At 44.6% G+C, this 14,146-nt stretch overlaps 1 protein-coding gene across 1 annotated transcript in view; it reads left to right on the plus strand.

Annotated features, from left to right (window-relative positions):
- The first annotated feature begins 2,826 nt into the window (after positions 1-2,826).
- LOC110486770 (protein phosphatase 1 regulatory subunit 29-like) overlaps positions 2,827-14,146 on the plus strand; it is a 153,161-nt gene continuing 141,841 nt past the window's right edge. The window contains exon 1 of the mRNA XM_090193944.1: positions 2,827-3,093. The gene's annotated coding sequence lies outside the window, so the exon portion shown is untranslated. The remainder of the gene's footprint in view (positions 3,094-14,146) is intronic.

Consider the following 14,146-nt stretch of genomic DNA (forward strand, 5'->3'; position numbering starts at 1 on the left):
ATCCTTCCCTTGATAATATCCTTGTTGGTCTACTTGTGCTATCAGTTATAGTGTTGTGTACAGGGGATTCATTACCTCTGTTTCTTCTGTTTCTCAACCACTACCATTCAACTACCTTTGCATGTACATTTCGTGTGTGTGTGCGTGCGTGCGTGCGTGCGTGCGTGCGTGCGTGCGTGTGTGTGTGTGTGTGTGTGTGTGTGTGTGTGTGTGTGTGTATGTGTGTGTGTGTGTGTGTGTGTGTGTGCGTGCGTGCGTGTGTGTTTGTGCTTGTGTCAATAAAGTATCCTGGTGTGTAAATGAGGTTGCATCATTCCCCTCTTACCGAGGGAGGTGCTAGTGGGTCACAGATCAGCCCAAACGGAGTTGCTCTCTTTCTCAACACATGCCCTGAAGGTTGGAACCAAAAAGACTCAGGAAGAGATCCTGTTCCCCCCACTCTGTCTCTGGTCTAGGGACATAATTATGATGAATCAGATCATAGTTTGTAATCTATCAATGTTATGGAGATTCATATGTTTAAGGTAATGGTAAGATAATGACTAAATGATTTATACTTTAAAATTAATGTTAAGGCAATAACCAACAGTATTCCATCCTGTCACTGGATAATGGAGTGAGATGTATTTGAATCATAAGACTAGAATTGTGCATAGAAAAAGAAGAACTGTTTTTTTATTTTATCTTTATTTAACTAGGCAAGTCAGTTAAGAACAAATTCTTATTTTCAATGACGGCCTAGGAACAGTGGGTTAACTGCCTGTTCAGGGGCAGAATGACAGATTTAAACTTGCAACCTTCCGGTTATTAGTCCAACGCTCTAACCACTAGGCTACCCTGCCGCCCCAGACAAGGAACTGTGGCAGACCACATGTGACCACTGTGAAACTAATAACAGGGAAGGAGGTCTCTCCACCCAGGGAGGGGAGAAACCGTTAGGCTTGCAGTAGATTATGTAACATGTTGCAAGATATGATAAGCAATGTATATGTTGGAGTAGACCTGTAAAAAGCATTGACAGTGTTAGAGAAGAGGGGCATTTATAAGGGGTATGGGGTATAGTATGACCAAATGTGAGGTATAAAAGGCTATGTGCATTGTATGATTTTCAGAGCTCTCGTAAATAAACATTCTGGCTATTGTAGGCTGGGACTCTGTCTGTTTCATTCAACTAGAATCTTACAAATTCTGGGTTGCAGACTGAGCAGTTTAATTGAGGTTCAGTTTATGAACATTGAGAACATGATTCTCTTAACAATCAAGTCATCTTACTGCTCCCCGATGATGCTCTAGGTGCTGCATGTGTGGAGTACTGCACGTCTGCACATGACAGGGGTGTATCATACACGTATCTATGCAGCATTCTCAGTTATCTACCTTGTATTATCATACTCAGCCCGATACTTGAGTCACTAGGACATTGGCACACACACACACACACACACACACGCACAGACACACACACACACACGCACAGACACACACACACAGACACACGCACACGCACACACACACACACACACACACACACACACACACACACACACACACACACACACACACACACACACGCACAGACACACACACACGCACAGACACACACACACACACAGACACACGCACACGCACACGCACAGACACACACACAGACACACAGACACGCACACACACACACACACACGCACACACACACAGACACACGCACACGCACACAGACACACACACACACACACCGTTTGAGATATGTACTATTTGAGTTTGAGCATGTTCATACATGTGAACCAGACTGGTTCAACATCCCTCCCACTCACATCCCCACTTCTTTACCCTTGTTTATATCATATCTTCCCACATAGCCTAAATAAATAATATACTGTACATCTTCCCATATATTAATTCATTCACTTTTTTCACACACAAACGCAGTTCCAATTACATGCAGCTTCCTCAGTGTTCCATGTTGTCCTGTGGGATAATCCTCTGACAGGTGTTTCTGGCCACAACTCCATACTCCCTGTCTCACCACTGGTCTGGTCCAACACCCGTCCAACAGAAGACCACACACAGACACTCATAAGGGCTTTTCTCTCTCTCCTACTCCTGTCTCCTACCCCTTTTCTTTCTATCTCTGTCTAGTTTGATGGGGTGATAAGGGGTGAGGTTGGTTGGGGAGGGGAGTATTGTTGGGGGGGGGGGTATTGAGGGGTGAGGTTGGTTGGGGTGTGGGGGGTATTGAAGGCTGAGGTTGTATACAGTATGTAACAGAGCTATTGAGGGGTGAGGTTGGTTGGGGAGTGGGGGGTATTGAAGGCTGAGGTTGTATACAATATGTAACAGAGCTATTGAGGGGTGAGGTTGGTTGGGGAGTGGGGGATATTGAAGGCTGAGGTTGTATACAGTATGTAACAGAGCTATTGAGGGGTGAGGTAGGGTGAGTCAGAAAGGGATTGAGTTAGGGTGAGGGCAACAGAGGATTAGTCAATGCACCCACCTCCTCTCCAGGTGCTAGGGGCTCTCTGCATTGCTGAGTGAGTGGAATACCAGATTTACCTGATAAAACCCATAAAACCACTCTGAGGAATGACTAGTTTGATTGTGTCAAAGTGAGATGTGTCTAAGACATTACATTTGCAGACAAATAAGATATATTCATTGACATTAGCCTACTGTTCATTTATAGTGGGTCTAGTTGTTGTTATGTTAGTAGCAAATAGCCCAGTCAGTGGTGGTCAATGTCGTTTATGATGGACATGGACAGACAGTGGCACATTCAATACCGCCTTACACACTCTTGACAGCATCTAGTTTATCTAGGCTGTAGTCATTAGTCCAACAGTTGCAAACAGAGGATGATGGTCCTCCCCTTCCTCCTCTGAGGAGCCTTCACTGAGCCCATTGCAATTCAGTCTAAGCAGGAGTGGCATTACCTCCACATAGAGGTCTCTCTCTCTTTCTGTCGCTCTCTCTATCTCGCGCGCGCTCTTATCACTCGCGCGCTGTGCAGCTGAACTACGGCGTTGGCAGAGAATATAAAAAAATCTGCCTCTTTGCTTCAAACGTTGGAAGAATATTTTGGAACGGAAATCAGAGGAGGTACTGTAATAATTTGTTTACCTTCCAAGCGAATGTGAATTATTTTGTAAATGGCATGCTCCTGTAGTCGCATAGCAATGAATAGTTCAGAGGGAAACGGATCGATGGTACCGGGCGAATGCTGTTGCTTGCAGAGCAGCCACCTGCGCTAAACATAAGCTCTGCGTTGTCTGTCTATCGACGCAGCAGTACTAGTAGACGACATGGTTCTGTAGGCAAAGCCTACTGCTTTCAATAGCCGATTTTGTGTTGGTGATTGTGTTGTTAGTTTTTTAAATGTTGGAATTCAGTTTGATGATGTAGGCTAGAATTCGTGGAGGACGCAATAGCCTAATGGAAACATTGCCTATTTGAGTTACAGTTGTTGGATATGTTTATGCGGCGATACATCTATACGAAACATTATATGTGTTCAGGCTGCTTGGGAAAAAGAATGAGAAAGACGGTGTCGGTCGATAGATCGACGGTTGGGCGCGTGGATGGACAGATGTGAGAAGGGGATTTGGAGGGAGGAGGGGAATCACGCGGGGATAATACTGTGACGTTCTGCATGTGATGTGTTCTCTAGACAAGTTTGTGTTATATATTTCTTTCTCTCTCTCTCTCTCTCTCCCTCTCTCTCTCTCCCTCTCTCTCTCTCTCTCTCTGCATAACGCAAGGCTGACAGGCTGTCACAAGCAAGCGTGTGCACGTTGGATAATATGGATTATATGAGAAAGTATTTAAGAGTATTGGCTGAACAGCATTGGTTGTACTTGTACTTGAAATAATACTGAAAATGTGTTTTCGACGCGTGTGAGTGTGGAGGCTAAGGGGGGAGAGAGAGCGAGAGAGAGAGATGGCTTGGTATCAGCAGATGTTGACACACCACGGTGTCCCCTTCTCCACCGTCTGCCATTTGGAAGTTAAGACACCAATCACACTCCGACCGACAGTGAAAACAATTCACCCGCCCACACGTTTCCCTGAACGGATGGCATGAGTAGTGAGCTGAACGCAGAACCCTGATTTGTTATAATCAAAGACATACAGATGAATCATGATCACTGCACTGAGTTTTCATTAGGCTGCCTAGTTCTCATTTCTGTATATCTAGTCTGTTTTACAGTTACTTCTTCAAGTTAGCTTATCGAGATGATATCTATTTTACTAGGTATATTATTAGTCTTCACTGTGAGAATATCCCATTGGGCACACAATGGTTGAATCAACGTTCTTTCCACCATTTCAATGAAATTAGGTTGAACTAAGGTGGAATAGAAGTTGAATTGATGTCTGTGTCAAGTGGGATCTTTATGAGAGAGAGTTGCATGCTGAAAAAGGCTAGTGCAGTCTGTCAGCACCATGGACAGTGCATCATGCTGATTCAGCAGGGATCACGATAGGGAAGGCTATAGCAGGTTAAAACATGATGGTGCTTGTACAGTATCCAGCCCTCCAGAGTTACCTCTGGAGAGTTACCTCCAGAGTTTTCAGGAGCGTCAGGTGCGGTGCCTGGTTGGAACTAAACCTTGCGGCACTCCAGGCCCGGGTCAACCCAGGGTTACCTATGCTACCCCCTGCTCCAGCCCCTGATCATGACCCATCCACTTTGGTGAATGGACCATAGGCCAGAGGGCTTTGGCTTTTCATCCAGTCAGCCAGTGTTGAATGTTAGGCCCATTAGCTTTTTATGACCCCAAATTGCAGCCAGACAGGCCCCTACGAACCTGCTAACATAACCACATAGATAGAGCCCCCTACGACCCTACTAACATAGCCACATAGATACAGCCCCCTACGACCCTGCTAACATAACCACATAGATAGAGCCCCCTACGGCTTTGCTAACATAACCATATAGATAGAGTCCCTATGGCTCTGCTAACATAACCACATAGATAGAGCCCCCTACGACCCTGCTAACATAACCACATAGATAGAGTCCCCTACGACCCTGCTAACATAACCACATAGATAGAGCCCCCTACGACCCTGCTAACATAACCACATAGATAGAGTCCCCTACGACCCTGCTAACATAACCACATAGATAGAGCCCCCTACGACCGTGCTAACATAACCACATAGATAGAGTCCCCTACGGCTCTGCTAACATAACCACATAGATAGAGTCCCCTACGGCTCTGCTAACATAGCCACATAGATAGAGTCCACTACGGCTCTGCTAACATAACCACATAGATAGATCCCGCTACGACCCTGCTAACATAGCCACATAGATAGAGCCCCCTACGACCCTGCTAACATAACCACATAGATAGAGTCCCCTACGACCCTGCTAACATAGCCACAGAGATAGATCCCCTAACGACCCTGCTAACATAACCACATAGATAGAGCCCCCTACGGCTCTGCTAACATAGCCACATAGATAGAGCCCCCTACGACCCTGCTAACATAACCACATAGATAGAGTCCCCTACGACCCTGCTAACATAGCCACAGAGATAGATCCCCCTACGACCCTGCTAACATAACCATATAGATAGAGTCCCTACGACCCTGCTAACATAACCACATAGATAGAGTCCCCTACGACCCTGCTAACATAACCATATAGATAGAGTCCCCTACGACCCTGCTAACATAACCATATAGATAGAGTCCCTACGGCTCTGCTAGCATAACCATATAGATAGAGCCCCCTACGACCCTGCTAACATAACCATATACATAGAGTCCCCTACAGCTCTGCTAACATAACCACATAGATAGAGTCCCTATGGCTCTGCTAACATAACCACATAGATAGAGTCCCTACGGCTCTGCTAACATAACCACATAGATAGAGTCCCCTACGACCCTGCTAACAGAACCACATAGATAGAGTCCCCTACGACCCTGCTAACATAACCACATAGATAGAGCCCCCTACGGCTCTGCTAACATAGCCACATAGATAGAGCCCCCTACGACCCTGCTAACATAACCACATAGATAGAGCCCCCTACGACCCTGCTAACATAACCACATAGATAGAGCCCCCTACGGCTCTGCTAACATAGCCACATAGATAGAGTCCCCTACGACCCTGCTAACATAACCACATAGATAGAGCCCCCTACGGCTCTGCTAACATAGCCACATAGATAGAGTCCCCTACGACCCTGCTAACATAACCACATAGATAGAGCCCCCTACGGCTCTGCTAACATAGCCACATAGATAGAGCCCCCTACGACCCTGCTAACATAACCACATAGATAGAGCCCCCTACGGCTCTGCTAACATAGCCACATAGATAGAGTCCCCTACGGCTCTGCTAACATAGCCACATAGATAGAGTCCCCTACGACCCTGCTAACATAACCACATAGATAGAGTCCCCTACGACCCTGCTAACATAACCACATAGATAGAGCCCCCTACGGCTCTGCTAACATAACCACATAGATAGAGCCCCCTACGGCTCTGCTAACATAACCACATAGATAGAGTCCCCTACGGCTCTGCTAACATAGCCACAGAGATAGAGCCCCCTACGGCTCTGCTAACATAACCACATAGATAGAGCCCCCTACGACCCTGCTAACATAACCACATAGATAGAGCCCCCTACGACCCTGCTAACATAACCATATAGATAGAGCCCCCTATGACCCTGCTAACATAGCCACAGAGATAGAGCCGCCTACGGCTCTGCTAACATAACCACATAGATAGATCCCCCTATGACCCTGCTAACATAACCACATAGATAGAGTCCCCTACATCTCTGCTAACATAACCACATACAGTGCATTCGGAAAGTATTCAACGACTACAAAATATTTCTAAATATTACCAGTAAACTTTGCCAAAACATTTCAAACTACTTTTGTAATACAACTTTAGGTATTTTTTCATGTAAATAATCGATCAAATTGAAGACGGGATGATCTGTGTTCAATACAGGAAGAAAACAAACTGAAGCATGCTTTCTGGTCACGCGCCTCTATCCAACAGTACCATTCAAGTGACCCTTGTTCAAGATGGCCGTACTTCTTCATTACACAAAGGAATAACCTCAACCAATTTCTAAAGACTGCTGACATCCAGTGGAAGCGATAGGAACTGGATTCCCAATGAAAATTAATTGAAAAGAGAGTGACCTCCAAAAAAATACATCTGAAGGGTTTGTCATCGGGGTTTCGCCTGCTAAATAAGTTCTGTTATACTCACAGACATGATTCAAACAGTTTTAGAAACTTCAGAGTGTTTCCTATCCAAATCTACTAATAATATGCATATCTTATATTCTGGGGACGAGTAGCAGGCAGTTGAATTTGGGCATGCATTTCATCCGGACGTGAAAATACTGCCCCCTGTCACCAAAAACAAGGACATTTCTAAGTGACCCAAAACTTTTGAACGGTAGTGTAAATATATAATGACAGAATTGCTTGATGATAGGTGCCAGTTGTTTACTGTCAAGCCAGACAACATATTATAGCAACTTTGGTTTTAGAAGTGGGGGTACATAATATTTATTTTTTACTTACATTTTCTATCCAGTCGGATAAACATGCCAAACCGCTCGGAGGTGTCTGCATGGTCCTAAAGCACACCGTTGCCTTGTTTTGTATCACATTCCAATGATAAAACTGGGGGGGACAAAAATGCTATTTCATAATGTGGGGGGGACATGTCCCCCCATCCCCAGTGAAAGTTGTGTCCCTGTATTACAGATATATTTCAGAGATGGAATGTAAATATTTCATTGATATATCAAGGCCCTGAGAGCAATTAGAAAAATATTTTTTGACATTTCTATTAAGAACAATCACAGTAACGGTAATACAAATTAGACAGCAGTGTGACAGAACCTGACAATAATTACAGGTGTTACTGGTGTTGTCGAGAACTGCTACCCACGCACCGTGAGGTGATTCAAAGTGTGTGTGTTGTGTGTGTGTGTGTGTGTGTGAATTCATTCCCGTCCTACACACACTGAGTAGTGATTGCGTGTGCCGGTGACATTCCCAGTCTGTTGCAGTAATTGAGGTCTGATTGAGTAATAGGTGGTGTGTGTGTGACTGTGTGTGTGTGTGACTGTGTGCATGTGTACACCATACATGCATCTGTGTGATCTGTGTGAGTGTGTCTTTGTGTGTTTTTATGTCAGTGTGTGTGTGTGTCTGTGTGCATGTGTGCACCGATGCATGTGTCTGTGTGAGTGTTTGGCTGTGTGTTTATGTGAGTGCGTGAGTGAGTGAGTGTGTGTCTGTGTGAGTGTGTGTGTATGAGTATGTGTGTGTGTTACTGTAGGTTAGGAGGTCTGATTGAGTTGCTAGTGGTCTGGTGATTGAGGTTGGTAGTGGGAGGTGTGACAGACAGCATGTGTGAGGAGCCACTATCTGTGTCCGTGTAAATGTGTGTGTGTGTGTGTGTGTGTGTGTGTGCGTGCGTGCGTGTGTACGTGTGTGTGTGTGCGTGTGCGCGCGTGTGTGTGTGTGTGTGTGTGTGTGTGTGTGTGTGTGTGCACCAGTCCTGTCACCGGTGTGCCACGGTGCTTATACTGGTATGTTGGTAGAGACGATGAAGTGGTGTTTGTTGTGTGAGAGTGTGTGGGTTGTTGACAGGAAGGTGTTAAGGTTGCCTACTGGTAGCAGACTGGTGACAACACTCCGACCCTGTCCAAGTCTGGCACAAAGACTTGTATGTGTGTTTCTGTGTGTAGGTATGTTTGATTGTGTGGGTGTGGGTGTGTGTGTGTGTGTGTGTGTGTGTGTGTGGAGGAACCCTGTACAAGTCTAGCACAAAGCCTTGTATGTGTGTTTCTGTGTGTAGGTATGTTTGAGTGAGTGTGTGTGTGTGTGTGTGTGTGTGTGAGTGTGTGTGTGTGTGTGTGTGTGTGTGTGTGTGTGTGTGTGTGTGTGTGTCCATGTCTGAGGATGTCAGGAGAGGATGTCAGGAGATGACATGCAAACCGGCCACTAGGGGCACCAGTGAGAGCTGTTACCTTCAAGTAGGTTTTGGTTTTGCTAGGGCGTTGTGGATGTAAGCATCTGCCTCTGGTTCCAATGCTTGCATGTTCAATTCCAGCAATAAAAAGTTGTTTTTTTATATTTTTGTTTAAAGCCTTGCCCAAACCTTAATCCTTACCTTAACCATTTGGAGTTAATGCCTAACCTTAATAATTCAGTGTTAATGCCTAAACGTAACCTTGGAACAATATAGAGAAGTAACCAAACTTTTCGAAATTTGACGTTTGGAACAACTTAGAAATGTGACATTTGAGAAACATGGATGAACGTCTAATTCTGACGTGAGACTGTGAGAGCTAGTTAGTGTCAAGAGGGGGCACCATCTGGCATCCTCTCTGCTCCATGCCAGCTACCCCCTCCTCCACTCCTCCTCCTCCAATGAGGAGAGGGAGATAGAGAGGGAGGGGAGGGTAGAGAGTGAGGAGAGAGGGAGAGAGGAGAGGGTACAGAGAGAGGAGAGAGGGAGGGGAGGGTAGAGAGTGAGGAGAGAGGGAGGGGAGAGTAGAGAGTGAGGAGAGAGGGAGAGAGGAGCGATGAAGGGGAGGGTAGTGGATAGAAGAAGGGTAGTGGATAGAACAATGGAGAGGGAGAGTTAGTGGTATTTCTAGAAATCTATTTCCCTCTGCCATTTTTGTAGCGCCTCTGTCGCATTTTCCACTGACTGTCCTGTACACAGTGCACAAAACACACTCAAACAAACACATATGAGCATGCAAACATAAATCTACCGACACACCCACCCAACGCATGCATGCATGCACGCACACACACACACACATACACACAAGCAGAGGGGATTTTGGAATAATGCCTTGGGTTTTTTGTACTGCCCCAGTTTCGTTTGGCATCTGTGCTGCACACTCATCTCTCTCTCGCTCTCTCTCTCTCTCTCTCTCTCTCTCTCTCTCTCTCTCTCTCTCTCTCTCTTTTTCACTCTCTCTTTCTCTCTCTTCTGCTGTCAGACACAGATGCACACACATATTGGTATCTGTGCCAAGATCTGGGCATAAATATTTTAGCCCTGTCACCCACAGCAGCTGGGATTGCACTGTAAACATAATCTCTGTGTTTCTGCATTTGTACTGTATGCGTGTGTGTGTGTGTGTGTGTGTGTGTGTGTGTGTGTGTGTGTGTGTGTGTGTGTGTGTGTGTGTGTGTGTGTGTGTGTGTGTGTGTGTGTGTGTGTGTGTGTGTGCTGTAGCTACCAGTCCCTCAGAGGAGAGGATTTTAGCTCCTTCATTCTATCTAAGCAGACTGGTATTGTCCAACTGTAGTTGTAATAAGACAGAATGACTCTTCTCCCCTCTCCCCTCAGTGGGTTTGTATGTGTGTCTGTATGTGTGTGTTCATACGTGTCTGTATGTGTGTGTTTGCGGTCTGCATTTGTGGTGTATGTGTTTTTGTGCAGGTGTGCATATCTGTCAGTATGCATGTGTGGTGTGTGTGTTTTCGTTTAATATATTGTAATTCAGAGTGCTTTATAATGACATGTGTAGGGACTTAAGTGGTTTTGTTTTGATGTGAATTTTCCCTTGCATATTCATGGACTTCTAACTCTCTAAATGTGAGATGTTGACTAAACTTTGACGAGTGCAGCAGTAACCAATATGTCCTAATTTCATAGATTTGAGTAGACATTCAGCAGCTTGTTACCAGGGTATTCATTAGGCACCAAAACGGAGAAAAAACTGACTGAAACAGGGAGGTTTACCTGCACTTGACCAATCAGAAACACTTATTTTCATTTTCTGTTGCAAAATGTTTTGAAACCTTTTTCTGTTTCGTGCCATAATGAGTACAACCCTGTATGACAACAAGTTCACATCTTGACAACTATATCAAAAGAACAGACACAGAGAAAGGCTTGGATGACAATACACATTTAGTTAGCAATACAGAACAACTGGCAACAGGGGGCAGCTAAAATGTTCCAAACACCTGTTTTGACCTAGAAAATACCCTCACACTTTATACAGATTCTCTACAAAACTTTGCCATAAAATTGAATGGGAATTGAGAGGCTGTCACATTCATTTTGATATTGTCAGTAAGTTGGATCTTTTCCGCCCATTAGGGCTAATTCAGATAGAGACACACACACCAGCTAACACACAGACGGATCTGGTTACACAGAGTTCACACCACTACATCTGTGAAAACATCTGTGTACCAAGGCCCATACCCAAGTGGACCTCTAGACCCTACACCCTTTGCACTTGAGATTAATTGATTGATATAAGCGATATGGGGACTGTTCTACCTTGCCTATTAGAGGGCAAAGTGGAACTATTACCAAATTGATTGCACCTGTTAAATCATCTCAGATTTCCACAAGTGCATAGACCATAGAGTCTAGCTGTCCATTTAGGATTTGGGCCAAATACAGTCAGTGGCCAAAACGCACATTAAATATCACTCTTAAACCATGGAGAAGCACTAGTCTCTGTGCTATTAGTGACATTTGCCATTTGACATCCCTCTAACACAGAATCAGTCAGTTCTCAACAGCTAGTTTTAAGAAGTAGTCCTTCAAGAAGGAGAACCATAGAATTCAGGTCCCCGGTGCAACAAATGGTTGGAAAACACTTAATATAGACACCTCTTTTATGATAGGCTATGTAGTGGTAACGCTCAGAGACACTGACAGACAGACAGAGAGAGAGAGAGAGAGAGAGAGAGAGAGAGAGAGAGAGAGAGAGAGAGAGAGAGAGAGAGAGAGAGAGAGAGAGAGAGAGAGAGAGAGAGAGAGAGAGAGAGAGAGAGAGAGAGAGAGAGAGAGAGAGAGAGAGAGAGAGAGAGAGAGAGAGAGAGAGAGAGAGAGAGAGAGAGAGAGAGAGAGAGAGAGAGAGAGAGAGAGAGAGAGAGAGAGAGAGAGAGCGAGAGAGAACAAGAGAGAGACAGGGAAAGAAAGAGAGAGAATGACAGAGAGAAAAGAGAGAGAAATGGAGCCCAATGGGATGTTTCTTGAGTTGTAACAGCTCACCTCCTGTGCGTGGGGATTGGCTACTTGGCAGATCTATACACCCTGTGGAGAACTTTACAGTACACAATGCAACAAAAGCCCAGCCAACCATGGGCCTTAGCCTGGCTAGCCTCTACATCAACCAGTCATCTGTTGTTTATCAGAGACCAGACATGAGTTCTGCTTGGCCACCTGCTTGTGTTTTCCATTTATCCTGAACAACAATCCTTCATGCAAGGTGTGCTTGTGCTGTGTTTTGGCTCTGCATGTGGTCGGTGTTACTCTGTTGGTCCCAGATCTGTTTGTGCCGTCTTGCCAATGACCATGCGAGTTGGCAAGACAGCACAGACAGATCTGGGACCAGGCTACGTTTGTGTGCGTCTAAGTAGACTAGTGCTGATCCCAATTATTCGACTGGTCGATTGTTTGGTTGATAGGCTGTTGGAGGACCAATATTTTTTTGTCAAGCAGTAGCAAATATATACAGTATATACATGGAAAGAAAATATCAATGCAACATGTAAAGAAAAATAGTGTTGGTCCCATGTTTCATGAGCTGAAATTAAAGATGCCAGAAATCTTCCACACGCACAAAGAGCTTATTTCTCTAAAATGTTTTTGCACAAATTTGTTTACATCATTGTTGGTGAGCATTTCTTCTTTGCCAAGATATTCCTTCCACCAGGCAGGTGTGGCATATCAAGAAGCTGATTAAACAGCATGCTCATTACATAGGTGCACCTTGTGCTGGGGACAATAAAAGGCCACTCGAAAATGTGCAGTTTTGTCACACAACACAATACCACAGATGTCTTTTGAGTGAGCGTGCAATTGACTTAATGACTGCAAGAATTCCCAGCAGAGCTGTTGCCAGAGAATGTAATGTAAACTTCTCTACCATAAGCCACCTCCAACTTCATTTTGGAGAATTTGGCAGTATGTCCTACCGGCCTCACAACCGTAGTCCACGTGTATGGAGTCGTGTGTGCGAGAGGTTTGCTGATGTCAATGTTGTAACCAGAGTGCCCCATGGTGGTGGCGCTGTTATGGTATGTGCAGGCATAAGCTACAGAGATACCCTGACGAGATCCATTGTCATGCCATTCATCCTCCTCCATCACCTCACCTCATGTTTCAGCATGATAATACACGGCCCCATGACGCAAGGATCTGTACACAACTCCTGCAAGCTGAAAATGTCCTAGTTCTTCTACGGCCTGCATACTCACCACACACCACCCATTAAGCATGTTTGGGATGCTCTGGATCGATGTGTAGGACAGCGTGTTCCAGTTCCCGTCAATATCCAGCAACTTTGCACAACCATTGAAGAGGAGTGGGACAACATTCCACAGGCCACATTCAACAGCCTGATCAACTCTATGTAAAGGAGATGTGTCACTCTGCATGAAGCAAATGGTGATCACACCAGATACTGACTGGTTTTCTGATCCATGCCCCTCCCCTTTTTTAAGGTATCTGTATTCCCAGTCATGTGAAATCCATAGATTAGGACCTAATGAATTTATTTCAATTGACTGATTTCCTTCTATGAACTGTAACTCAGTCAAATCTTTGAAGTTGTTGCATGTTTGTTCAGTGTACACAGTATATATACAGTATATATATATATATATATATATATATATATATATATATATGTATATATATATATATATATATATATATACAGTGCCTTGCGAAAGTATTCGACCCCTTGAACATTGCGACCTTTTGCCACATTTCAGGCTTCAAACATAAAGATATAAAACTGTATTTTGTTGTGAAGAATCAACAACAAGTGGGACACAATCATGAAGTGGAACGACATTTATTGGATATTTCAAACTTTTTTAACAAATCAAAAACTGAAAAATTGGGCGTGCAAAATTATTCAGCCCCCTTAAGTTAATACTTTGTAGCGCCACCTTTTGCTGCGATTACAGCTGTAAGTCGCTTGGGGTATGTATGTCTCTATCACTTTTGCACATCGAGAGACAGAACATTTTTCCCATTCCTCCTTGCAAAACAGCTTGAGCCGGCGTAAAGAGGCCAGTGTAAAGAGGCTAGCACTGGAGTAATATGATCAATTTTTTTGGTTCTAGTCAGGATTCTAGCAGCC

Source organism: Oncorhynchus mykiss, chromosome 12, assembly GCF_057628025.1.
Source record: "Oncorhynchus mykiss isolate SJ-2025 chromosome 12, ASM5762802v1, whole genome shotgun sequence".
Lineage (NCBI taxonomy): Eukaryota > Metazoa > Chordata > Actinopteri > Salmoniformes > Salmonidae > Oncorhynchus > Oncorhynchus mykiss.